Source organism: Staurois parvus, unplaced genomic scaffold, assembly GCF_062004578.1.
Source record: "Staurois parvus isolate SC_StPar_1 unplaced genomic scaffold, SC_StPar_1.0 ptg000081l, whole genome shotgun sequence".
Taxonomy (NCBI): domain Eukaryota; kingdom Metazoa; phylum Chordata; class Amphibia; order Anura; family Ranidae; genus Staurois; species Staurois parvus.
The window spans coordinates 7,667,046-7,693,472 of record NW_028317877.1 but is presented as its reverse complement, the minus strand read 5'-3'; the positions used below and the strand labels follow the sequence as shown (position 1 = coordinate 7,693,472).

Genomic DNA, 26,427 nt, shown 5'->3' with positions numbered 1-26,427 from the left:
CAGTAAGTGCTGCTTCTTGTTTTAAAATGTAATGAAATTATGAGCTCAATGTAGATGTAAGAGACAAAAATCACACCAGGTAAAAAGACAGAAGGTGATAACAATCCTAACACATGGAAGTTGGTGCTCTGTTTACTTTAAAATATTTTATTCAAGGATATGGCCATTAGAATGAACCGCCAATAAAAAATGTTGAATATGTCTATGTTTTTGAATCAAACAGAGAAATGCCTAGCCTTTCTTGTCTCAGAATTCTCCATATGAAGATATTTGGACCTGTAGAAGTTATATTCTGAGTATGAAAATTTTGGTGGAATGCATTAGAAACAACTGGAGATGACATGTACTGAAATTTCACCATCTAATCCTTGATAGGAACCACCTGGCTTCATGACTCCAAAATCTTGAAGTTCTTGAGTTCTAGTTCTCAAGAAGGACAAGTGGCAAGTCTCATGCACTGTTGCAAAAAACGGATGTAGCTTATTAAAGTTTATGTCAAACCAACATTTCATATTCCTGATATGTACCTGATGTACTACGTACTTGTATGAAAACGTATCCTGTTCTCTTTGTATTTCTTCCTTTGTGTAAAATCCCTGGTGTTCCTGCAAGTCCCTCTGCTTTCCTATTAAAAACTGACCACGCTATGCATGAGACTTGTCATGCCCCACTCCCCTGCACAGCCATTCACTGGGAAGACCAGTATCCTGCTGTTTCTACACCCCCACCTCTCTATGCAGCTGAGAACAGAGGGTATATGATCATCTATAAAACTTAAAGACACTTTAAAAAAAAAAAAAGGTATATATAATGTTTTTTTAATATCTATACACAAATGTTTTGCTTTTCATTTCTGGTTTAAACTGAATAGGTTGTTTTACAAGGTGAGGGTTCATATATACTTTAATTGTGGGCATGATTTACTAGATACGAATGTAGAAAAATAGTTTATTACTGTATCTCCTCTTTAGTACATTAAGACCCTATTCGCACTCTGATGTGTGATGCCAGGCAACATGCATACATGCGGTTTTACCTGTTTTTTTAATGAGTGCCCTATGTACATCAAACATGGCAAAGTTAAGCAGCTGCATTCAGACTGCCTTTAACAATGAATGGTACCGCAAGCACGTCAAGCAGAATGTTGCATGATTTTGTGTGCATTTACAAAATACTATAGTGTGAATGCAACCTAACTGTTCAGAGAACCCAGTAGCAATTTCTTTCCTGCCATTCTCTTACTGCCACTATAGCAATGTTCCACTTGTGCATTTCTAGGGCACGGTGCTGTAAGTGGTGGGAAATGGGTACGTTTGGCAATGCATAATCCTGCTCTGAAAAACTGCTAACATTTAACCTCCCTGGAGGTATTCCTGAGTGTAGCTCGAGGTAAAGTTTCAGCACCACAAGCGGTAACCTCAAGCTACACTCGGGAATACCTTGCAGCGCTGCTCCAGAATCTCTTCTTCACTTACCTTGTCCTGCGCTCCCGCGATGTCCCTCCTGCAGTGTCCCCGGCAATGTCCTCCGGCCGTTGCCGGCATCTGTCTTCTGGGTTCCGTTCCCTGCGACGTAAGGACATACGGGGGGACGGAACGGCGGGAAATTTAAAAATTTTAAAAGTGACATTCGCTAAATACACTAAAATCACATAGTATAAAATTACTGTATCAAACCATTTCACATACATTTTGTCCCGAGTGCTTTGTCCTGTGCCCTGCCTGCATATTTAGTGTTCTTTCTGCCTGGAAACTGAGAAATGTCCATGGCGTCCAAAAAGCGTCCCTTTAGGTCAAAAGCGGTTTTAGACCAGCTAGAGAACAGCGATAGTAAATTAGAACTACTTGCAGAATTGAGTGATAATGATTCGTGGGGAAATTCGTCAAACACTGAAAATGATTTTGCGACTTTGCTCAGTGATGTGGGAACTTGGCGCTATATTTAAAATTTCAGTGTTTTTGGTTTGATTATATTAATGAATTAAATTTATTATTATTTTTTATGATTATTTATTAATTTATAATTTATGATTTTGTGTTTCAAATTTTAACATACCTGGGATGTTTACTAGACTCTTGTTCGGACAGATTTCAGTGAGTTTTTCCTAAAAATTACAGGCCTACAATAAAAAATGTACCGCTTCGAGCACAGAAATACTGACATAATCAGACTGCTAGGGAGGCTACAAGGGGAGACTAGAAGGAGAATGTCACTGGTCCCAGTACAACTATTTAAGTAACCATTTGTAAAACAGAAAATCTTAAAAGGGGACCTGAACTAACTCATCCTGCCCCCCTCTATTACACACTTAGATCTTTGGGGATAGCAAGTCCCTTTTATAGCAAGCACTTGCTCCCACTTCTACATTTCTCACCTAAGCAAGGTTGACATAACCCTCAGTCCACCACCTCCCCCTGCCTGAAGCTACCTGGGACACACATCACACATCCCAGGGGGTTTTCGGACAGTCTCATCCAGTCAGTGGATATTGTTCATGTGCAGTAGGAGGTCTACTGTGATCAGGAAGTCACACTCCCCACCCAAATCCAAGGTGAGGCATGGGAACAAAAACAGCATTGGATACATTGGGTACTTGGAAAACAGACAGTACTGGACTTCTTGGCTGGTAAGTATATGCTTTTAAAACTCAGCAGCTCCAGTACCTTTAAGATGGCCTGGGTGAGGTTCCTTTAGAGCATATCATTGTTAATTACTCTTATATTCTGTACATTGCAGACTTCTATATCTGCTTATTTCAGAAGATATGCCTTATTTGCCACCTCCTCATTATTTACAGTGGTACATATCCATGCTACCATAAAGAAAAAACGTTTTAATCTTTAGAATGAGTTTATTTCCACCAAGAACAACACCACACCTGTACACAAATCCACACATACACTACTTCACCTACAATTTAAATATCTTCTTTAATAAGTTATCTCTTAAAATATTGAGTATGTTTATCTGCAAACTCTAAGAAAGCAGGCCTAAACTCAAAAGGTGCTATGTTTTGTTTTAACATTCTTTATTTAAACAGCTTTTTCACAGTACAATCATATACAAATACAAGGCGAATGAGTGGATGCCAGCAAATAAGACAACGAACCAGGTGCAGTCCAAATACATAGAGATTCAAATTATCAGTTCCAAAAACAGCAAAGTATAGCACACTAGGCCGAAAGTTAGTACAAACAGACTAGGCTATTGTCATAAACAAACAGCAGCAGCAGCATCCAGAACAAGGAAAGAGAAAAGAAAAAAAAAAAAAAAAAAAAAAAAAAGGGGGAGAGAAGGGAGAAGAAAGGTACAAAAGGAGAACGACGAAGGGACTTCAAGCCACCGATCTCAGCAAGGCATCATAATCACTTGAGCAAGTAAAAAGAGACCAATAAATCCATTTCTGGTTAAACTGGGCCTCCTGACCCCAAACCGCCACCATGATACTTTCCATTGAGTGAATGTCCTCTACCCTGGATAACCACATAGAAATAGAGGGGAGGAGCCTCCTACTTCCAGAGAGCCGGTATACAGGCCCAAGCAGCATTGAGCAGATGCACCAACAAAGAGCGCTTGAAACGTTTCCTAGAGAGATCAGAGTGGAGCAGCAGATATCCAGCAGGGTCATCCTCTAGGTCAAACCCAGTCAGGCATTTATTTAGAGCCCCAACCTGTGCCCAAAAGGCAGTCAGTTTCCTTCAAGACCAAAAGATATTTTAAAAATCGAGCCATCCGCCTCCTTACAACCCAGGGGCGGACTGACCATTTGGAAACTCGGGCACTGTCTGAGGGCCCGGGGTCAGTAGGGGGCCCCATGAGATCCCCCTGGTACCTTTTTCATAGTCTTTTTTGAGTTTGGGAAACGACACAGGGGCCCCATGATCCCCTATTGCCTGGGGGCCCCATGAGTTGTCAGTCCGCCCCTGTTACAACCCCAACAAACCTTCAGGGCCTCAGGGAAGATTTTATGCAGGAGTAATGGAACCCTATACCACTGAGTAAGCAATTTATACCCCAAAGGTGCTATGTTTTAGGGTACATCTAGTCTTTCATTTTTGTTCTGAAGCAGTACCCTCAGAAATTACCTTTTATCTTGAACTCCTCCTGAAAAACATCAGTGCACTACCTGTGTCTAGGCCAGCCTTTCTCAACCTTTTTAACACAGAGGAACCCTTGAAATAATGCTCCTTACACTTTTGGTCACTGGGAAGAATTACCTCCTTACAGATAGCTAAAATTATCAATGGTGTCAGTGGGAGCTTATACGAGAGACAGAAATTGCTCATAGCTCAAGGAACCCCTAGCAAACTCTGGAAGAAACCTGATCTAGGCACTTCTGTGCTTTAGCTTCATAGCTTGATATCTACAATTATCTATGGTTCTGTATCTTTGCCTGCAAGTGTAACAAGATCTGAAGTGAGATTTGATTTCACTACTGGGTTGCTAATTGTTCTCCTTTCTAGAAAGAAAGCTGTATCAGGCTGCCTATGATGCAAGAATCTTCCTGCTTCTGCTTCATTCATCCTGTGGATCTGAGATTTCTGAAACTTTCCTAAATGTTTCTTTATCATTACCCCAACAGCCACTGGGTTACCAGGCATCAGGGGCAGTGGTGCCAAAAGAAAACAGCCCTGACTCTAGCAAGATGGCCTTATGAATACAGAGACACAATGCTGATCATGGCATTGTAAGACATTAAGGCTCCATGAACTGGATTAAAAATGCTGCTCCTAAAGAAATTTAGCACTTTGCCTGTAGAAGCAACGAATGGTATCCTATGTGTCTATGCACATTAGGTAGTCTAGAGGTTTATTTTAATCTCAGCATTTAGAGGCAGGGAAAAAAACTTCTGTTTTGTGTTTTAAGAACGTTTTTGTGGTAGGGAAAACGCTAAACGCTCCTAACCGCTAGTACAAGAAATGCTAAAAATTTGCATTTTTTTTTTCTACCAAGAGCACTGGCATTTTTTTAGACCACTGTGCATGGAACCTAATAGGGTAATGTTCAGCTGCAGAGAGACTAGTAAATACAGGTGTGTAGCTCTTTTGAACACAGCTTCCACAGTTCAGGTCATTAATAAAACCTCTTCTAGATGTAGCACCACCCTCGTGAGGGCTGCTGGATTTGTTTGGGTCTGTCATGCTCTGCACGGCCAGGCAACATCCATTTTTCTAAACTTGTAGTCTCAGAGTCAGTAAAACAGTCCTTGAGCTGATTTTTAGTTGTTTTTATAAAGAGGTTAACAGCTTGAATGGGGTCTAGGGGTATATGGGATGCCTAAGGAACTGTAGAACTCAAGGACACACTTCTTAGCAACTATGTACAAAAAAAGGGTTGACTGCCAAAATAAAGAAAATTTAGCACTGTCCCTTTTTTCTCTGCATTCCTCCTCAGACCCTAGATGAATCCTCCTCTTCACCCAGCTGTGCTGAGGGTATCCTTGAGCAAGGGGGTCCCAAGAATTTGCAATAAAGCAGTCCCAGGTAACGACTAGTTGGGCATTACACCTGACCAGCCTCTCCCCTTATTCAGCCCAGGGGGTGTAGGAGTACTTACACTGTCCTGCCCTGTCAGTGTGGTGGGTTTGTAGCTGCTTTCAGGCCTTTCACTGGACTGGCTGCTTCCCTGCTAACAGGCTGTCCTCCCAAGGAGACGTTGAAGCAGATCCTCCCGTCCAACAACCAGCCTGTAGGTAGGCTACAATCCCTGGGGCCCCCTCCTAGGCTCCACACTCCAGTCTTCCTTTCAGTCCATCTTCCATCCGACTCCCCTCTCTCCCCAGGCTCTGTCATATTTGAGGGTTGCCCTGGTCACCATGCCCAGCCTCCTGCCAGGGGATTGGCCAGGGTCCCTCAAACATGCAGATCTGGGCTTCCTCCTCTCCTGTTCCAGAAAGTTCTCAAGTTTCTGGAAAGGTGGGAGAGCTCCAGAAGCCCTGACCTGTAGAACCACCCAGCCTGTACTGAGGTGAACTCCTGCCTCACTCCCAGGCTGACTCATCCCAGGCTGCTATGCCACCTCTATCTAAAAAAAACAAAACAACAAACATACCTAGGAAACCTGGAGGGTGTTACATAAACAAAACAATTTATATCAACTAGGCAATATAAATGTAGAAATCTCAACTTTTGTGCAGAGTGGAAAGGTAAAACATTTGAGTGCACGTGGAATGATAGTATATTTTAAATTCAATGTACATAGATAGAGATCAATATTTAAACATTGGCTGTCAGTGTACTGTTTGCCGACATTAAATCGAAGGTACTGTATTTTCTGCATGCTTAGAACATATACTTTCCCAGATATCATCAAGCTCACCAGTGGTTGAAAGTATCTCTATTAAAAATGTAAAAAAAACAGGGCAGACTAAAAATATACAGGCAGATTACTAGTAAAACACTTACTAGTACCACAGCCAACATGGCTATAGAAAAATAAAAATCACCAACAATACTGTATTTGATTACTAGCTTTGCTCTTGTTGCTGAGGCTGAAACATGTCACATCCTCTTCATCCATGCTGACTGAAGTGGATTTAGCAAGTGGAATTAATTGTGGATCATAGTATTGACTTGTATTATCCTAGTCAGTCTGTTTCAAGGAAAGAGCAGACGTCCCTTATGTTTTGTACACGCCGCATAAGTTATTCATCAGCTGCAATTCAGTCCTATAAATAACAGCCTCAAACACTTTTTTTTCTGTCATGAGGAAACAGCTTTAGACTGCTACATTGGTCTTAAAATAGGATCTCATTTTGAAGCTTCATGATAGATGACATTTAAACATCAATTATGCAGACTGTCAATAGACAAAGAGACAGTAGTTATATTTCGGCCAGCATGTACAGCAATGACAACAGTTTAGTTATAGTAAAATCACAGTATTTAGAGTCATGGATCAAAGTGTTCAACTTTTGAGGCCGAAAACATGTGATACAGTGGCTTTCAGCACCAAGAATTTGTTGCTGGTAGTGTTCAATGCCTAAAAGAAGATAAAAAAATATACATTTTCTGACTCCGAACCTTAAAGTGTTCTAAACCCACAACAGTAAAATCAGTCTGTATATGCAGTAAAACATGTTTGTCATACTTCATTCTGTACTGAAATGTATTGTAATTGTACTGTCTCCCTTTATATTGTAAAGCTCTGCGCAAACTGTTGGAGCTATATAAATCCTGTATAATAATAATAATAATAATAATAAAAATACTCACTGTGGAACCTAAGGAGTTAATCCTCTGCATTGTGTAAAAAAGCTGTTTGATCCTTTCTTCTCTGTTTCTCCCCTTGCAAGTGACCACCTCTTATCTCCTGATAAGACAGACTGAACCGTAGGCATTTGCACATGCTCAGTTTGGTGTGTATTGCTAGAGAGGTTTTTTTTTTTTTTCTTGGGAGAGTACATGTGATCAGCACAGGGCAAATCAGCACTGTCCAGACAGAGGTCAGGGGATTTCCATCCTCCTAGAGCAGAAAGAAACCTCCTCCTACACACTTTAGCTAGTGGTGGGCTGGACACTGATAGAAGTCACAAGACTGCTTTAACTGCTGATGAGAAAAGGTATTTAGCAGTTTATATTTACTAAAATAATTGCATTTCCATGTTCTGTGTACTGTAGGAGACCGGATATAGTGAATGCAGGGTTCTGGGTTTAGTAGCACTTTAACCTCCCTGGCGGTATTCCCGAGTGTAGCTCAGGTTTAATTATCAGTGCCAAAAGCGTTAACTCCGAGCTACACTCGGGATTACCCAGCAGCGTTGCTCTGGGATTCCCTGTTTCACTTACCTTGTCCTGAGCTCCTGCGATGCCCCCCCTGCAGCGTCCCCGGCCATCTCCTCCGGGCGATGCCGGCATCTGTCTTCCGGTCCCTGCAAGCATCGGGACGTACAGGACATATGGGGGCCAGAACCGGCAGGAAATTTTAAATTTTTAAAAAGTGACATTCACTCAATACACTAAAATCACATAGTAAACATTACTGTTTCAAACCATTTCACATATATTTTGTCCCTAGTGCTTTGTCCTGTGCCCTGCCTGCATTTTTACTTTTCTTTCTGCCTGGAAACTGAGAAATGTCCATGGCGTCCAAAAAGCGTCCCTTTATGTCAAAAGCGGTTTTAGACCAGCTAGAGAACAGCGATAGTAAATCAGAACCACTTGCAAAATTGAGTTATAATGATTTGTGGGGAAATTCGTCATCAGACACTGAAAACGATTTTGCGACTAAGCTCAGTGATGTGCAAACTTGGCACTATATTTCAAATTTCAGTGTTTTTGGTTTGATTATATTATTGCATTAAATTTATTATTATTTTTTATGATTATTATATTATAATTTATGATTTCGTGTTTCAAATTTTATCATACCCGGGATGTTTACTAGACTCTTGTTCGGATAAATTTCAGTGAGTTATTCCTAAAAATTATAGGCCTACAATAAAAAAACGACATATTTCCATGCAAAAAAATGTACCACTTTCAGCACAGAAATATGGACATAATCAGACCGCTAGGGAGGTTAAAGTGTTACTAAACCCACAACAGTAAAATCAACCTGTATATGCAGTAAAGCATGCTTGTTATACTCACTGTGTAAATTAAAATCCTGGGATATTAGGTAGGAGAGGGGGTTGTTAATCAGTTTTAACTGCTTTGGTGTTAATGAAGCTAACAACAGGTGCACCAGATGGGTAACAATGAGACGACCCCCAAAACAGGAATGGTTTTACAGGTGGATGCCACTGACATTTGTTTCCCTACTCATCTTTTCTGACATATTTTCACTAGTTTTGCATTTGGCTAGGGTCAGTGTCACTATTGGTAGCATGAGGCGATACCTGAACCCTACAGAGGTTGTACAGGCAGCCCAACTCCTCCAGGATGGCACATCAATATGTGCCATTGCCAGAAGGTTTGCTGTGTATCCCAGCACAGTCTCAAGAGCATGGAGGAGATTCCAGCAGACAGACAGTTATTCTAGAATAGCTGGACAGGGCCGTAAAAAGGTCCTTAACCCATCAGCAGGACCGGTATCTGCTCCTTTGTGCAAGAAGGAACAGGATGAGCACTGCCAGAGCCCTACAAAATTATCTCAAGCATGCCACTGGTGTGAAAGTCCCTGACCAAACAATCAAGAACAGTCTTCATGAGGGTGGCCTGGACACACAGAACAGCGGGTGCCCTCACAGCAAGCTGCTTGCTGTGGGGGCACCCAACAGACAGGAGGAGCCAGGAGAGCTTGCGGGGGACCCTAGATGAGGAGGATCCTGGCTGCTTTGTGCACAACCACTGCACACAGCAGGTAAGTACAGATATGTTTGTTATTTTACAAAAAATAAATTAAGCTTTAGAATCGCTTTAACTTTAGCCTTAACCCCTCACCCACACCTTTAACCCTAAAATGCTGTACTACTATGCATAAACCATTACATTTAATAAAGCGGCTCCAAGAAACAGGTGCCTTGTAGATGGTGGCAATCATGGGTTGTATTTGTCAGCTCTGCCTAATACTGAAAATTGTTCCAGTGTAGGAAGTAAAGGCAAGAAAAGAAGGAAAAAATACTAATATATACGGAAGAAGACCCTTATTTTTGGTAACAAGGAAGTGGTAAAAGCAGTGACTGATTTCTATTCTCTCAAAATGTCCTTAAACGTCTTCCTTTGCTTGCTTCCTTTTCACCAGATGGGAAAACAGCATGACTATAGCTGATATCAAAATAGAATAAGCAAAATTATATACTGTATAAGTACATATTGTATGTAAACTGTTCCAAAAAAGCCTTGTACCGATCATTCCCCATGCTTTCTAAAAACTTTGACCATTAACAACGCAGCATCCTTTACTGCTATATATACTTTATGTATATACTAATCACATAATCTATATACATACAACAAGAAGTGTTGCAATAATCCATTGAGAGCTGTTGGAGTTATAACTGCGGCTGTAAGAGCGGATATTATATTTAGAATTGTGACTGCAGTATCATATAGTATGGAGATGACTGGCCTTGGTATCTGATGGATCATATAAAAAAAATTGTGTCAGAAGATAATAATGGCAGTTGGCAGTTTATAAGAGTGACTGGTGAATTATACAATATATTACAATAGTGCCTTGTGGATTCTAATGATGTCTGGGAGATTATATACCTGAAGAGTGTCACTCTAGACGGTTATGTTGAAGCTTTAAAAATGTATTTCTGTTTTATAATGTTGGCTGCAGAATTTTATTAGTGAATAAAGAATTATATAATATAGAGGGACTAGAGATTATTATGGTTCCTGGAGGATGACAGATAGTGCTGGATTTATAAGGGGGCAAAAGGGGCAACTGCCCTGGGCCCCCCTCTCTATACAAAAATAATATTAAAAAAATTAAATAACAAAAATAAGTAATCATAAAATATAAAATATATAACAATAAAATAATTTCTTTTAATAAATGTATCTTGAGAAGTAATATTTTGCCTGCCATCACCTACAAAAGTTTTTACTCTGGACTGGTATAGTGTATCATTTTTAAAAATGAATTTTGGCAGCTAAAGCAAACCACATATAAGAGCGCTTACACGCCTGAGGAAGGTAGCCTATGACTGTGTGTGTGTGCGCACGTGACCTCAGAATGACGTTATGTCATGCATTTTGAAAATGTGTGATTGTCATTGAGAATGTAAACCAACTCTGTGTATAAGGGACCCCCCAAACCTGAAGTGCCCCAGAACCCCAAGGTCTAAATCTGGCCCTGATTACATACAATAATTGTGGCTATAATGTATACTGTGAACGGTCTGTCACTACTTAAAGTTAAAGCGGTAATAACCCCAAAATAATGTAATATATTGATTGTTAGGCTTTTTTTCCTCTGTTTTCCCCTGGTGATCTGAGTAGTAACACTTCCTGTATTAGAGTGCCCCCACTCTGGATGAAGGAGCACAGGGGGCACCTTTGGACAACAGTATTGTCAGTCTGGGGAGAGGGGAATGTTAGATGTACTAGCAGATTTAAATAAAGTATTGAAGCTGCACTCCAGCTAACACTATAATCAGTTAAATCAATCCTTTTAAGCACTTCTACCAGTACTAAATGGTTTGTCTTATCCATGTAAACGGATACATCTAGAAGAGAACTTGTTCCTTTGAAATACAATAAACGTAATGGCTTGATCATCAGATGAAAATAGGAGAATGAAAGCTTAAAAAAGGAAACTAATGCAGAAACCACATTCAAGAATTGGTAAGCTGCAACATAATAAACGTTTCCTTTTGGGTTTAATACCACTTTAACCTTAACTCAAGAATGAAGATTTGCTATCTTATAGGTAGCAACTAGAAATGAATTATGACTAAGCTATAAAAACCTGCCTTTAGTTTTGAATTCCTGCATTTAAAAAAAAAAAACCTGTGCCCAAACTCTCCTATTCCTTGAACCTCAAAGCTGTACAGTATATCTGCAGTGTGAGATCATCTGTGGCACTGAGGACTTGCAGTTCAACTATCTCCCTGCTTATCATTCATCCATTATGTGGATGTGTGTTTTTTCCTTCTCTCCTGTTGCTTATTGATCATTACCCCACCAGTCTTCAGATCGCCAGTCATCAAAAGAGCAGCTATAAGGCCTCTTTCACATGGGTCTAATTGTTGACTTGTGGTCCATGGTGGATCATGTAGTCAACAACAGCTGGCATGGTTGGATGTGGCCACTTTCATTTCAGGTTGTGGTGTGGTACCATTCACCTCTTTGGCGTGTGTTGTCAGGTGGTGCCCTTTTTGTTTGCCGTGTTGCACGATGCAACGTCATGGCCACAATGTGTATGGCACTGTCTGGTGGCCACCTGTTTTTGCCACGTAACAGTGCCGATTTGAGAAAGCAAAGTCCTTCACCCTTTAGCAAGATGAGATAGGCATAGTGAGGAACAAAGCATGGTTCACTGGGCAACACAGTGGCTTTTTGGTTAGTGCTTCTGCCTTGTAGCACTAGGGTCCTTGGTTGAATCCCAACCAAGACATTACTTGCATAGAGTTTGCATGTTCTCACTGCTTGTGTGGATTTTCTCCCAAACGCCAAATACATGCTAATATGACCTAGTAAATGTATTCAAGTGGAATAGAGACCATAAATTGAAAATGAATAGGTAGTAAGTAAAGTGCTGTGTAAATTTATTAGCAGTATCTAAATACCTGTGTAGCACCCTCCTAATGTAGTGTAGGCTGGTAGATACATTTAGTTGGTTCCTCTGTAGTTCGAGGAGCAGGGGTTGATTACTTGGGACTGCTCAATGTAGCAAAGGCTGCTGCTCTGATTACTTCCCCCTGTATTCTAGAGGGTTCTAGATTTATAATGAGAGGAAGAACAGAGTGGGCAGCCTGAACAATTATTGACTCCAGCCAATCATTGGAAAGGTGTGCCCAGTAAGTGGTTGGAGAGCCCTTTAATATTCAGAGACCTAAGGCAGCAGATGCAGAGTACCAAACCTGGATCCAGTACTGTGGGAGGAGACCCCTGTGCAGGGGTTCTGCGTCTGGGACAGAATACTAGAAGGAGCCATCTGGATCACATGGAGGTCCCAGCTAGGCTTAGCTGGGGAGCCTATTCACAAGCTTTACAGTCCTTTTTGTATGAAGAGAGAGCTCACTGGAGAGAGCCAGGAGGAAGTTGGGGGAAAGAGTGTGCCCAACTATCCTATGATAGTGTGAACCTGCTTCTCCCTCACCGTGAAGAACCTGGTGGATATCGAAAGAAGGCAGACGATTACAATATGGCTGCGTGAATAAATGGTCCAAGTGCTGGGGAATTTAGTGACTGTAAGCAGCTTTAAGTTCATGGATGGATTCATAGTCACCATCAGCATCTGAGATTCTATGGGACACTTTGGTACAGTTTAGCAAGATAGTTCAGACGTCCTCAGTGTGCTCAGTTCTGGGGTATCAAACGCTCACTCACCCTGTCCAAGCACATCATTACCAATAAAAACCCTAAAAAAAACCCTAGACTGTTCCTCTGAGCTATAGAAGAGTGAATAAAATGCGGTGTGCCTGGCTGTGTATGTTCCAAGTGGCTCCATAGGAGGAGTGCTACATCTATAATGAATAACTGGGAAAAGCTCAGCTGCACGAAGACCACAGACAACAAGAGTGACTGGTCCTGCTTGCCATTTTTGGGCACAGCTTCTATGGTTTAGGCCTTCTTTAGCTGCAGTCTTATCAAAATCCTCCTACTTTGGCTATACCCACGATCTGCAATCTTAGGTGGAATTTATTACTATTCCAGCCTTTTGTAGATAGCATGTTGTGCTAGACAACAATATATACAGCAAATTCCAGTATACATTGTTTGAAATCATGTGACCTCACTGTATCGCCATAACAGCACAATAAAAAAGAAGAGCAAGGGCCTTAAGTAAATGCAGCTTTAACACAACTTCTTCTTCTCATACAACTAATATATCCTGGCAAGTAGATCTGCTGAGTGTTTAATTGGGTAAAACAACTTATGTGCCTGATAGTCACTCATTAGTAGTGCTTTCAGCATGAAACCACTCTGGGCCCTGGTACCAGATTTCTCCATCCTCCCCCCAATTCCAGAGTGAGCGCAGTCAGCTGTTGCAACTGTCTGCATATAAGAAGCTCAGAAACACTTTGTAATGCGTCTAATAAGTTTGGACAGAATTATCTGTACGCTGAGTTCTCCAAAGATTATTCATCATTATCTCATCTGCACTTAAAACTGAACTTCAGCCAGGCAGAAAAATGCACAGTTGAAATCTTATATGGGAACTGTTTTCCTTGGCAAAGAATTCATCATTCTGTGCAGCTGGTCTTATGATTAAAACATACATGCCAAAGGACTCTACTGACAGCCCCACCTTCTGCCTTCTGCATCTGAACAACATGGACCCAAATACAAATAATAAATCATTACTCATACACAGGGCTGTGGATAAGGGGGCACCACCAGTCCTCCTGTACAGGGCCCGCAGGGGGACCCAGGCAGCCTGGTGAATCGGATGTGGGCAGGGAGGGTGATTGGCACAGTAGGGGGGCAATTACTGGAACTGATCCCCTGTATGGCTCTCTCTGCAGCAGCTGAAAGCTGGCTTCTTCTCCTCTCCCTTCTGCTGGCTTTCAGCTGCTGCAGGGAGAGACATACAGGGGATTGTTTCCAGTAATTACCTCCCCGCCGAACCCTTCACCCTCCCTTTGCACCATATATTTACCCCTGCTGCCCTGGCCCCCCCTGTGTGCCCCTACCCCCACAGTGCTGCCATATTCCCTCCTTTCCTTCCCACTGGCAGCTGCAGGCACACACTCAGGATGGAGAGTGGGGGAAGGTCCGGTAAATATGTCATATTTCCCAGCCCCTTCCTTTTCTAAATTAACACAATGAGCGTTTGGTACCAATCACTCACTGTGTTCATTCATAACTGAATCATAATAAACTGTGTCAGGTTGACTTTAGCAGGCCCCGTGGCTCCTAACAGCAGCCCTGCTCATACACCTAATTAATGCTGCTAGAATGACAGTTCCAAAATTCTGGAACCAACCATACAACCCCTCTATACAGGACTGAACACAATCTGTGACATGGAGGGCTGAAAAATTCCAACTCACCTGGTACCCTTGTCTGAGCAATATAACCATCTTATGACCCAAACATGAACCCAAAAGGAACACATAGGCTAAATTTAGACATGTGTCCAAACCTCCCCTCCTCTGAAAAGTAATCTGTGTTCTAGTAGATTTATTGAGACTTTTGACAGGAGGTGAGGAGGTGACATGATGCCCATTTTAACCCTGTATTTACCACACGGATGTGCTTTGCTTGAAGTTGCTGGTGTCTGCGGTGCTTCCCCATTCACCTGAATGGATCGCAATCGGTGGAACTGCTGTCCACTGAAAGCAACATGAGCCATCATTTTTGTTTAGCGGTTTACAGCCACCTACGCCCATTCATATTTGAAGGAGGCTGTACACAGCACCAGGGGCTAGGGCTGCCCCCTCTAGGCCCAGACGCCGGGAGGCCGAACATTTGCATTCAGCCGGCGTGAATAGGTTAATTACACAGCTTCTGAGGCAAATGTATTGCAGATAAGGCACCAAGTGAGTTTAATTACCACCTCAATCAGCCACGGAAGCTGTGTAATCAATATGTGTTCGGTTTTAACCTCTTCCCATCAGGCCCATGCCGATAAACGGCTGGACTGGAGCAATGCCTATCTGGGAGGACCAGGGGCGGACTGACCATTTGGAAACTTGGGCACTGCCCGAGGGCCCGGGGTCAGTAGGGAGCCCCATGAGATGCCCCTGGTACCTTTTTCATAGGCTTTTTTGAGTTTGGGCAAGGACACAGGGGCCCCATGATCTCCTATTGCCTGGGGGCCCCATGAGTTGTCAGTCCGCCCCTGGGGAGGATGTTTCTAAACGTCCCCCCTCATCCATTGCCTGTGCATGCTCCATGGGTTCAGTGCCCGCTACGTTCTCGGGTCACAGCAGAACACAGATCGCTGTACTGGACCTCTGTGTGAGGTCCCGATTCATGTGATTACTGATTGGCCAATCAGTGATCACATGAATAGGTGTAAGCAAGATGTCACTTCTGACATCATTGCTTACTACTTGTGAAATCTGTGAATGATGACAGAGGTCACATGGTGCAAAGCTATTCACAACAGCCTTGTACCATGTGACAAGCTGTGACCAATCACAGCTCTCACAGTATTTCTCAATGGCTGCAGAAATGCAGCCAGAGAGAAGGAGAAATGATTGCTTTTACCACCTTTATGGGTGTAAAAGCAATCAGTGTAAAACAATAACAAAACCTTCATCACCCCCCACAAGTAGTACAGTGTCACTATGGGGACACTGTACTGCTAGGGTGACAGTATGTAAAAAAAAACACCATGAAAATAATATAAAAAATATAATAAAAATGTAAATTTTTTAAAAATTATAAATTTTTGGTTATAAAAACTAATTTGGGTTACTTTTTTTTTTTACTAAAAAGATAGATGAATACATTTTGGCCACGATTTATGAAGAAAGATTATTTATTTGCAAAATTTTTTAAAAAACACTTTTTTTCAAATTTTGTGTGTCTTAAAATCCCAGTGGTGAATAAATACCACCAAAATAAAATGTTATCTGTCTCACAAAAATGCTAAAAATTTCATATGGGTACAGTGTTGCATGACTGCGCAATTCTCATTCAAAGTGTGATAGCGCTGAAAGCTGAAAATTGGCCTAGACTGGAAAGGGGTGAAAGTATCCGGACTTGAAGTGGTTAAAGGGATGAGGTGGCAACCCTACCAGGGGCTCCAGGACGCCAAAATACACCAGCGTGTTTACACTGTAAGGATGCACTTATGTACAGGGTATCCTTGAAGTCTGGACACATAGGAAATATTACTGTATGTGTATAATATATCACTATATAAGCTCACCAGACCTTAACCCCCTTCACTTCTTTTTTTTGGGTATGCTAAAGGAGAAGGTATACTCAATGAAAATCACAGATATGAATCACCATCAGGAACGAATGTGCTCAAAGTGACGGAAACGTGGAGTTACTCATCGGTTTCATGCAAATTTTGCAAAGCACATGGAACTTTGCATCACAAATGGTAAAAATTACAAGTTGTTATTGAATAATATCCTAATGAAAAAATGTTGTTGAAATATGAGCTGAAAATATGCATTTTGCCTAGGTGTCCAGACTTTAGAGACACCCTGTAGTTTTCTGTTTTATTTACTGATTTTTAAAATGTTAACAACCTTTATGTATGACCATGCCACAGCACTACTTCTTTAACCAGTTCCGCGCCACCCTATAGCAGAAATACTGCTACAGGGTGGTACATGTGCGCAAAATTACACACACACACACACACACACACACACACACGATTTTGCATTTCTGGGTAGGGGGTGCGCGTGTACGCGCCCTACCCGTGCCGCCATTCGTGGCCTCGGCTGTCAATCACCGGGTCCTGGCCGGTGATTACTTGCCGGCACCCGGTGATCATCAACTAACTCCAACGGGGGAGAGATCTGTATTTAAACAATACAGATTTCTCCCCTGTCAGTTTCTGCACACTGCTTTGTATGGCTCTGTAGAGCAGAGCCATACAAAGCAGTGTGCTTACAGTGAAGCACACACACAGCCCTCATAGTGAAAAGACACACAGTAAACCCTTTGATCGCCCCAGATGTTAACCCCTTCATGCCCAGTGCCATTAGTACAGTGTCAGTGCTTTTTATTAGCACTGATCACTGTATTAGCGTCACTGGGGATGTCAGTGACACCAAGTCAGTTCCCTTCAGTGTCAGAACGCCAGCCGCAGTCCTTCAGTCCCGCTATAAATCGCTGATCGCCGCCATTACTAGTAGAAAAAAAATTCCAGTATATACCGCCATTTGTAAACGCTATAACTTTCACGTAAACCAATTAATTTACATGTATTAGTATTTTTTAGCAAAGACATGTCGCAGAATACATTTTGGCCTAAATTTATGACGAAATTTGATTTTTTACAGGACATGTTTAATAGCAAAACGTCAAAAATATATATTTTTTTCTCAAAAATTGTTGTTGTTTTTTTTATTTTTATTTATTTATAGCGCTAAAAATAAAAACCGCACTGGCGATAAAATACCATAGAAAAAAGGTCTATTTGTGGGGAAAAAAAGACAGAAATTTCAATTGGGTGCAGCGTTGCATTGTCAATTAAAATAACGCAGCGCAGTATCGCAAATAAAGGCCTGGTCAGCAAGGGGGGTAAATCTTCTGGAGGGCAAGTGGTTAAACTAGATACAATTTTTTTGTGTTTGTTTTTGTAAATATCACACAGTGCCACTTGCAAGCCATGCTTCTTAGGCCCCTTGCACAGTGCATTGTGGCCCTCCTGGTGTTTTAGTGTGCCTGGGAGGGACAGGTGCAGCTTCCAGCCCCTCTGCAGGCAGTTTGTCAGTCTATGACAGGATGCAGCTAAACAGGGCTGAACGCTATACCAAATAGTACCAGCATTTTGAGTCCTGTCCATTCAGGGACAAAGGTCCAGAATGTGGGTCGTTTGTGTTCCAGAACTTTGCCCCTGAACGTACAGGGCCCTAAACAACAGTACCACTTGGTGTAAACTGTGACAGGCAGCTTTCAGCGGGGGGGCTGGACGTGGGGCCCGACGCTGCCTCTGTCCCTCCTGGGCGCACTAAAATGCTGCAGGTTTGTGCAAGCGGCCTTACATTATTTAACTACACAGTTCATGCCACGGTGCTTTAGATATATCCTAAACTTTTCAGAGATGTATGCCTGGAATGAAGCTATTCTGTCATAATTCAGGCATACTGTATGTTCCTGAAAGCAAATTCAGCTGTTATTAGTCCAAGAGAGTCCAGAGTTCCGGAAGGGTATGCATGGGAGCAAGTCACAAGGTCCATGCCAGGAAGATGTAACCCACAGCAACCCATGTGCACCTGCCCGAGGAACCACCAGTAATGGACTCTACCAATTATGGACTAGCACCTGTACAGGTATGCCTGGGCAGCCACAGCTTAGTTAGTGAATTGGAGTGTGTTTGTACCTTGATCTGTAATGTTGCAGAAGAGTTTAATATAGGTTTTGGAACTGTTTAGGGGCCTTAGGGCCTGGTCAGAAGTTACTCAAAGGGATGCATGAAGGTACATGGTGTATCTAGAAGAACAGGGCCTGTAAAGCACAGATGGGGTAAGAGTCCATCACAAAGGGTTACCTCGGCAGGAATACAGGAGGAGTAAAGTTGCCACAGGTAACCACGAACTTGTGGGAACACGTTAGACAACCACTCTTCAGCAGTATCTAGCATAGGTTACAGCAGCCTCTCAACCAGGGTGCCTTGAGGTTCCTTCAGGGGTGCCTTGGCAAAATGTCTAAAAATTGCCCAAAACTTTTATACAAGCTAGCAGGTGGAACAAGCCTACCTTTTAGTTACACAAAGCCACAGTTTTTCATTGTGCACCATTACAAACGTCTAACCGTCGGCGTCTTGACAACCGACGACATCAGTTGATAAGGAGGATGCCAGCTGCCTGCACAGCATCCTAGTTTGACCCTCCCCTGTCCCTCTCCATCAATGCTGGGGTCACATTAGCTCAGTGATGGATAAAAACTGAGGGAGAAGAGAAACATTGGGATACTAGTCAGTACCAGTGTGCAAAAGTGTATTTGCTTTGGAAAAATAAATCACCTCTAACGTTCAGTGTCCTACCTGCGTGGACGTTTCTGCTATTAGAACATTTTTTCACATTTTAGAATGGGGTGCCTTAAGGCTATCCATAATTTTAAAGGGTGCCTGGGGACTGTCCATAATTTTAAAGGGTGCCTGGGGACTGTCCATAATTTTAAAGGGTGCCTGGGGACTGTCCATAATTTTAAAGGGTGCCTGGGGACTGTCCATAATTTTAAAGGGTGCCTCAAGACTGTCCATAATTTTAAAGGGTGCCTTGTCTAAAAAAAGGTTGAGAAACACTGGGTTACAGGTCCTCTGGTAGCACAGGGGTTGGTGTTTTGACTACCTCCCAAACAGTTGGTCCCCCGAGAAGTATCCAGGACAGAACCCATGGTACGGAGACCTCAGATACCTGGTACGGGAGAGAGAAGGAGTTAACAAGTGTACGCATGGCGGGACCCCATTCTGTCACTGGGAATGAGGTGGCAGAGATAAACTGAACATAGGCTCAGCTATGTCGCTGCTCCTGTGCCTTTCAGACATCCAAAAACACTGGGATTTGATGCACATGGGCTAAACTGCCGATGTGTGTGTAGCCTTATAGAGCAATTGTGTTGTGACATGTCTGTGGGCTAGTCCAAAAAATGTCAGTGAATAGCTATTATAGATCCTTAACAATATCATTTTATATGTGACCATCTGAGGATAAAACAAAACATTTAGCCAATGACTGCTCATACATGTACCAGAATACATTAAGAACCAACAATGCTGCTTACAAATAATTCCAGGTATGGTGATTTATATATAGTCACATTGATCCAGTTTATAATTATGCATATACCATACCTGGTCGATGACTTTGGAAGCTGGAAATCACTGAAGACGACAAGCTTACTCCAGTAATCTCCACTTGCTTTTAAGTCCCATGGTGAGCGACTAACCTGCTGCATTCTAAACCTAGGAGGTCAGCCACTCGGCACAGATGCTGTTCAAAGAATACTTTGCATTTTCTGAATGAATGCAAAGCATTCTCTGATTGGACAAGGTGAAGAGCATGATGTCTCCACCCTGCCCATCCACCTGTAATCGTACACTGGGCGAATACACCCCTTTGTATGTAATCATGCACAGGGTAATAACGTGCAGTTGGGAGGGTCCAGGAAAACTCATCTGTTCCTAACTGCAGGCAGTCACTCCATTGGCAGAGAGCCTCTTAGCCTGTCATTGATTTGCACAAGTTAAAGTGGCTGTAAACCCTCACATATACCCAGTGAATTGACTTCCCTCAAGTGATACACAGAGATGAAACAAAACCTCCTACATAGGTTGTATCTGTATAGCTGCAGTCTTCTTTTCTCTACAACCATTCAAAATCCAGAATTTATAAACTTTGTCTGACAGTTCAGAAAAAAAGGAGGTGGAGAGCTGAAATTACACACTTAGCTTGTCATTGATTTGCAGTTTAAAGTGGCTGTAAATCCACACATATACCCAGTGAACTGAATGTCCTCAAGCGATACACAGAGATGAAACAAAACCTCCTGCATAGGTTGTATCTGTATAGCTGCAGTCTTCTTTTCTCTACAGCCATTTAAAATCCAGAATTTATAAAGCTTGTCTGTCAGTTCAGAAAAAAGGAGCTGAAATTACGCACTGTCACACACCTTAGTGAGGAGAGTACTGATAGCTGATTGGAGGGAAGAGACAAACCCTCTCCACACAGCACACAGGAGCAGAACTAAGGCTGTCAATCTGCTAAAGGTCCTTCCCCTGTCACCATTTTTTTCTTGGTGTCAGGAAAACTTGCCAGACGTGAGTCATGCTGATAGCAGAGGAAGGAGACAGTAGACAGAAATGACACTTGGGGCACTCAGTTGAGACAAGTAGACAGAGGGATATATTTTGTTCATATTTATGAGGTTTACAACCACTTTAAGTGACAGCAGCTGCATGTAAACAGCTGTCTATATGTTGATCTGAGTGGGATACTGCCATAAAAGGCCAGGTGAAACGGCCCCAATTCTGCAGCTTCCTTTGGAATAATACCTGGTGATCCTGCCATGAAGTGCCTTGTTCAAGCACTTACTGGTATAAGGTGAAGCTGCTGTATTGATCCTATATTCTCACCCTGTCACACAGATCTTCTTTGGAGGCTACAAGTGCTCCTTTAAATATACTTTACACAGGCATTGCCCTCTGTTGTCACTGCTCTGAGAAAATGTCATTCAGTGCACATATGTAGACATGAAGTAGTTGCAAAGAGGCTGCAGGAGATCAGCAGCACTGAAATGCAACAAAGGACGAAAAAGAAAACAAAAACTATTTTTCATTAAAAAAATGGAAACTCTTTATGATGCACAGTGATTTAAGCTGCTTATGTATATGCCATTCAGTTGAGGTATACTTTAAGACAGTGTTTCTCAACATTTTTTCAGTCAAGGCACCCTTTAAAATTATGGACAGTCCCGAGGCACCCCATTCTAAAATGTGAAAAACTATTCTAATAGTTATTCTAATGGTTTTATATAACGCAGCAACATCCACACATGTAGAACACCCAACATTAGAGGGGATTTATTCTTCCAAAGCAAATACACTTTTGCACACTGGGACAGACTAGTATTCCAGTGTTTCTCTTCTCCCTAAGTTTTTCTCCATCACTGAGCTAATGTGACCCCAGCGCTGATGGAGGGGGGTGTGCGCGGGTCAAACAAGAATGCTGTGCAGATGACCAGCGTCCTCCTTATCAACTGATGATGCCATTGGTTGTCAGGACACTGGCAGATAGAAGGACCAGTGGTGTATTTAGGTTTCATGCTGCCCTAGGCAACACAAAAATTGGATCCGTCCCCCCCCCACAGAGAGACCCTGACACCGACCAACACCCCCCTCCCCCATGAGGAGTGCCTGACATTGACCAACAACACCCCAGTCCCCCACCCGAGAGAGCCTTCCACTACCACCGCCCCCCCATACACTGACAACCCCCCACCACCCCGGCGAGAGAGAAGACATTCGCCTTCACAGCTCCAGACATCCCCAGGAACAAGAGTCAGGCTCTGCATACACCATCAAGCAGCCCCTCTCAGATCCCACCTGGTCCCCATGCTGTGTGTGTGTCTCTTCTTCCATCCCTTCTTTAGGGGGGTGGCGCTGCCTCCCGGAAAAATGCTTCTGCCCCCCTGAAAGATGCCGCTCTAGGCAAATGCCTTGTGGTAAATACAACCCCTCAGAAGGACATAATGGTGCACAATGAAAATCTATGGCTTTGTATAACTAAAAGGCAGGTTTGTTCCACCCGCAGACCTGTATACAAGTTTTGGGCAATTTTTAGACATTTTGCCAAGACACCCCTGAAGAAACCTCAAGGCACCCTGGTTGAAAAAGCTTGCTTTAAGGGATGGAGTATTTTTCCTAGCAAAACTTCATACACTGACTAAATGTGCAAAGTAGACCCTGTTATATTTGTTATGTACCCTTGTTGAAAACAGCATAAATGACTGCAGAGTTTGCCTGGAGGAACTTTATACATAGGCAGAACTGTCAGAAATTGCAAAAATAAAAATCAATCACAACCTTTCACAAATAGGCCCCTAAGTCATAAATAATACTGCCATGGCGTTCATTTGTAAGAAAATGTAAAAACAAATAACAAAACAAACAAAAATCTTAAGTCCCAAAATAAACAAGCAGTACTGACTTAAAAGCAATAAGGCAATAAAAAAGCAATTTTCACGATCTATGGTATGTTCACCAAAATTCCACCGAAATGAAATTCAAAATTAGGGAACACGCTCCCTTATTGATCTTTTCAATGCAAATAAAATAAAATAAAAACCTCCCCAACATTTTTCATAAAATAAAAATAAATATTTGCAGGGATTAATAGCGCCAATCATAACAGATTTTATACCATACATACTAATATGTGCGTTTATGCAAGTTTCACTGCTTGGAGGAAAACATTCTCCTAGAAACATCCAATCTTAAATCTCCCCCGGGAATACTTAAAGATCCTAATAAAATAAAATCCACAATTTTTTTAATTTTTTTTTTTTCTAGGAGGCAATAGCAAGTGTTCAGCTAGTTAATTGTCCTCAAGGAGAAGGCTAAAAACTCCACGTCCTTGTCACGAGACAGATGACAGTGCCCCAGGATGACCCTCTCCTAATATAGGCATGAAAATGTACTATGAACACCAATCAATGAATGGGCTGGGGACACAATGAAGGCATACACAATACAATTGATATCACATATGATCACAAATCGTTTACCTAGGCAAGGACGCAGCATCCCAACACTTCGCGGTCCCTCCTTGGATTAAACGGAGATTTTCTTAAAGGGCATGTAAACAGCTTTCTAATTAGGCTTCCAAGTTTGCCATTTCAACTTCAGTAGTCGCCTGGAAAAGGTGCTCCTCATATAAAGCAATTTTCATTGACTAGAAGAGGTGTTAGCGAAAGCTTCTATTTTCTATTTACAAAATCAGTATCTGGTCGCTTTTGTACTTTTGTCATAAAAAACTGCTAGCTTACTCCCCCTGTCGGCATCACGGTTTGGGAGAACAAGGCAGCCTCTGCATCCCTGTAGATGTACGAGCTCCTTGTTTGTCCCAGTTGGCTCCACAGATGGAAACCTAAATCCTCATGCACACTGGACGTTTTTTGGCAGGGGCGTTTTTTGGCTGGAAAAAAAAACAGGACTAGTGGGTTTCTACAGGAGTTTTTTAGTCCTCATGCACACTGGACGTTTTTACAGCTGCTGTTTTTGGCTTTTGACGTTTTTTTCTACAGCCAGTAAACCCCCCAGCATGTTATCCTATGTGTCCATTCACACATAGACTGGAATCAACGTTTTTTTGGCTGGAAAAAAACCCAGGACTAGCGGGTTTCTACAGGAGTTTTTCTAGTCCTCATGCACACTGGACGTTTTTACAACTGATGTTTTTGGCTTTTGACATTTTTTTCTACAGCCAGTAAACTCCCCAGCAGGGGCAGACTGACAACTCATGGGGCCCCCGGGCAATAGGGGATCATGTGGCCCCTGTGTCCTCGCCCACACCCAAAAAAGCCAATGAAAAGTACCAGGGGCATCTCATGGGGCCCCCTACTGACCCAGGGCCCTTGGGCAGTGCCCAAGTGCTTGACTGCTCAGTCCGCCCCTGCTCCCCAGCATGTTATCCTATGTGTCCATTCACACATAGACTGTAATCAGTGTTTTTTGGCAGGAAAAAAAAAAAACAGGACTAATGGGTTTCTAGAGTTTTTCAGTCCTCATGCACACTGGACATTTTTACAGCTGAAGTTTTTGGCTTTTGCCGTTTTTTTCTACAGCCAGTAAACTCCCCAGCATGTTTATTTATTTATTTCAGGTACTTATATACAGGGGCGGACTGACAACTCATGGGGCCCCCGGGTAATAGGGGATCATGGGGCCCCTGTGTCCTTGCCCAAACTCAAAAAAGCCTATGAAAAAGGTACCAGGGGCATCTCATGGGGCCCCCTACTGACCCCGGGCCCTCGGGCAGTGCCCGAGTTTCCAATTGGTCAGTCCGCCCCTGCTTATATAGCACCATCAATTTACGCAGTGCTTTACATATATATTATACATTCACATCAGTCCCTAATCCTCAAGGGGCGTACAATCTAAGGTCCCTAACTCACATTCATCATACACATACTAGGGACAATTTAGACAGGATCCAATTCACCTACCAGCATGTCTTTGGAGTGTGGGAGGAAACCAGAGTACCCGGAGGAAACCCACGAAGGCACAGAGAGAACATGCAAACTCCAGGCAGGTGGTGCCGTGGTTGGAATGTTATCCTATGTATCCATTCACACATAGACTGTAATCAATGTTTTTTGGCAGGGGCGTTTTTTTGGCTGGAAAAAAAAACAAGGACTAGTGGGTTTCTACAGGAGTTTTTCTAGTCCTCATGCACACTGGACGTTTTTACAGCTGATGTTTTTGGCTTTTGACATTTTTTTCTACAGCCAGGAAACTCCCCAGCAGGGGCAGCCTGACAACTCATGGGGCCCCCGGGCAATAGGGGATCATGGGGCCCCTGTGTCTTCGCCCACACCCAAAAAAGCCTATGAAAAAGCCAATGAAAAGTACCAGGGGCATCTCATGGGGCCCCCTACTGACCCCAGGCCCTCGGGCAATGCCCGAGTGCTTGAATGCTCAGTCGCCCCTGCTCCCCAGCATGTTATCCTATGTGTCCATGCACACATAGAAAAAAAAAACAGGACTAGTGGGTTTCTACAGGAGTTTTTCTAGTCCTCATGCACACTGGACGTTTTTCAGCTGATGTTTTTGGCTTTTGACATTTTTTTCTACAGCCAGGAAACTCCCCAGCAGGGGCAGACTGACAACTCATGGGCTCCCGGGCAATAGGGGATCATGGGGCCCCTGTGTCTTTGCCCACACCCAAAAAAGCCTATGAAAAAGCCAATGAAAGGTACCAGGGGCATCTCATGGGGCCCCCAACAGACCCAGTGCTCAAATGCTCAGTCCGCCCCTGCTCCCCACCATGTTATCCTGTGTGTCCATGCACACATAGACTGTAATCAGCGTTTTTTGGCTGGAATAAAAAACCCAGGACTAGTGGGTTTCTAGAGGAGTTTTTCTAGTCCTCATGCACACTGGATGTTTTTACAGCTGCTGTTTTTGGCTTTTGGCATTTTTTTCTACAGCCAGTAAACTCCCCAGCATGTTATCCTATGTGTCCATGCACACATAGACTGTAATTGTTTTTGGCTGGGGCGTTTTTTAGCTGGAAAAAAAAAAACAGGGCTAGTGGGTTTCTACAGGAGTTTTTTTAGTCCTCATGCACACTGGACGTTTTTAGTCCTCATGCACACTGGACGTATTCAGTCCTCATGCACACTGGACGTATTCAGTCCTCATGCACACTGGACGTATTCAGTCCTCATGCACACTGGACGTATTCAGTCCTCATGCACACTGGACGTATTCAGTGCTCATGCACACTGGACGTATTCAGTCCTCATGCACACTGGACGTATTCAGTCCTCATGCACACTGGACGTATTCAGTCCTCATGCACACTGGACGTATTCAGTGCTCATGCACACTGGAAGTATTCAGTCCTCATGCACACTGGACGTTTTTAGTCCTCATGCACACTGGACATATTCAGTCCTCAAGCACACTGGACGTATTCAGTGCTCATGCACACTGGACGTATTCAGTGCT

The 26,427-nt window shown here is 42.8% G+C and overlaps 1 protein-coding gene across 2 annotated transcripts in view; it reads right to left on the bottom strand.

Moving 5' to 3' along the window:
* The window catches only part of SIPA1L2 (signal induced proliferation associated 1 like 2), a 314,324-nt gene extending 290,618 nt beyond the window's left edge, over window positions 1–23,706 (bottom strand). For both annotated transcript variants that reach the window (XM_089669771.1, XM_089669772.1), the window contains exon 1: window positions 23,481–23,706. The gene's annotated coding sequence lies outside the window, so the exon portion shown is untranslated. The remainder of the gene's footprint in view (window positions 1–23,480) is intronic.
* Window positions 23,707–26,427: the final 2,721 nt, after the last annotated feature.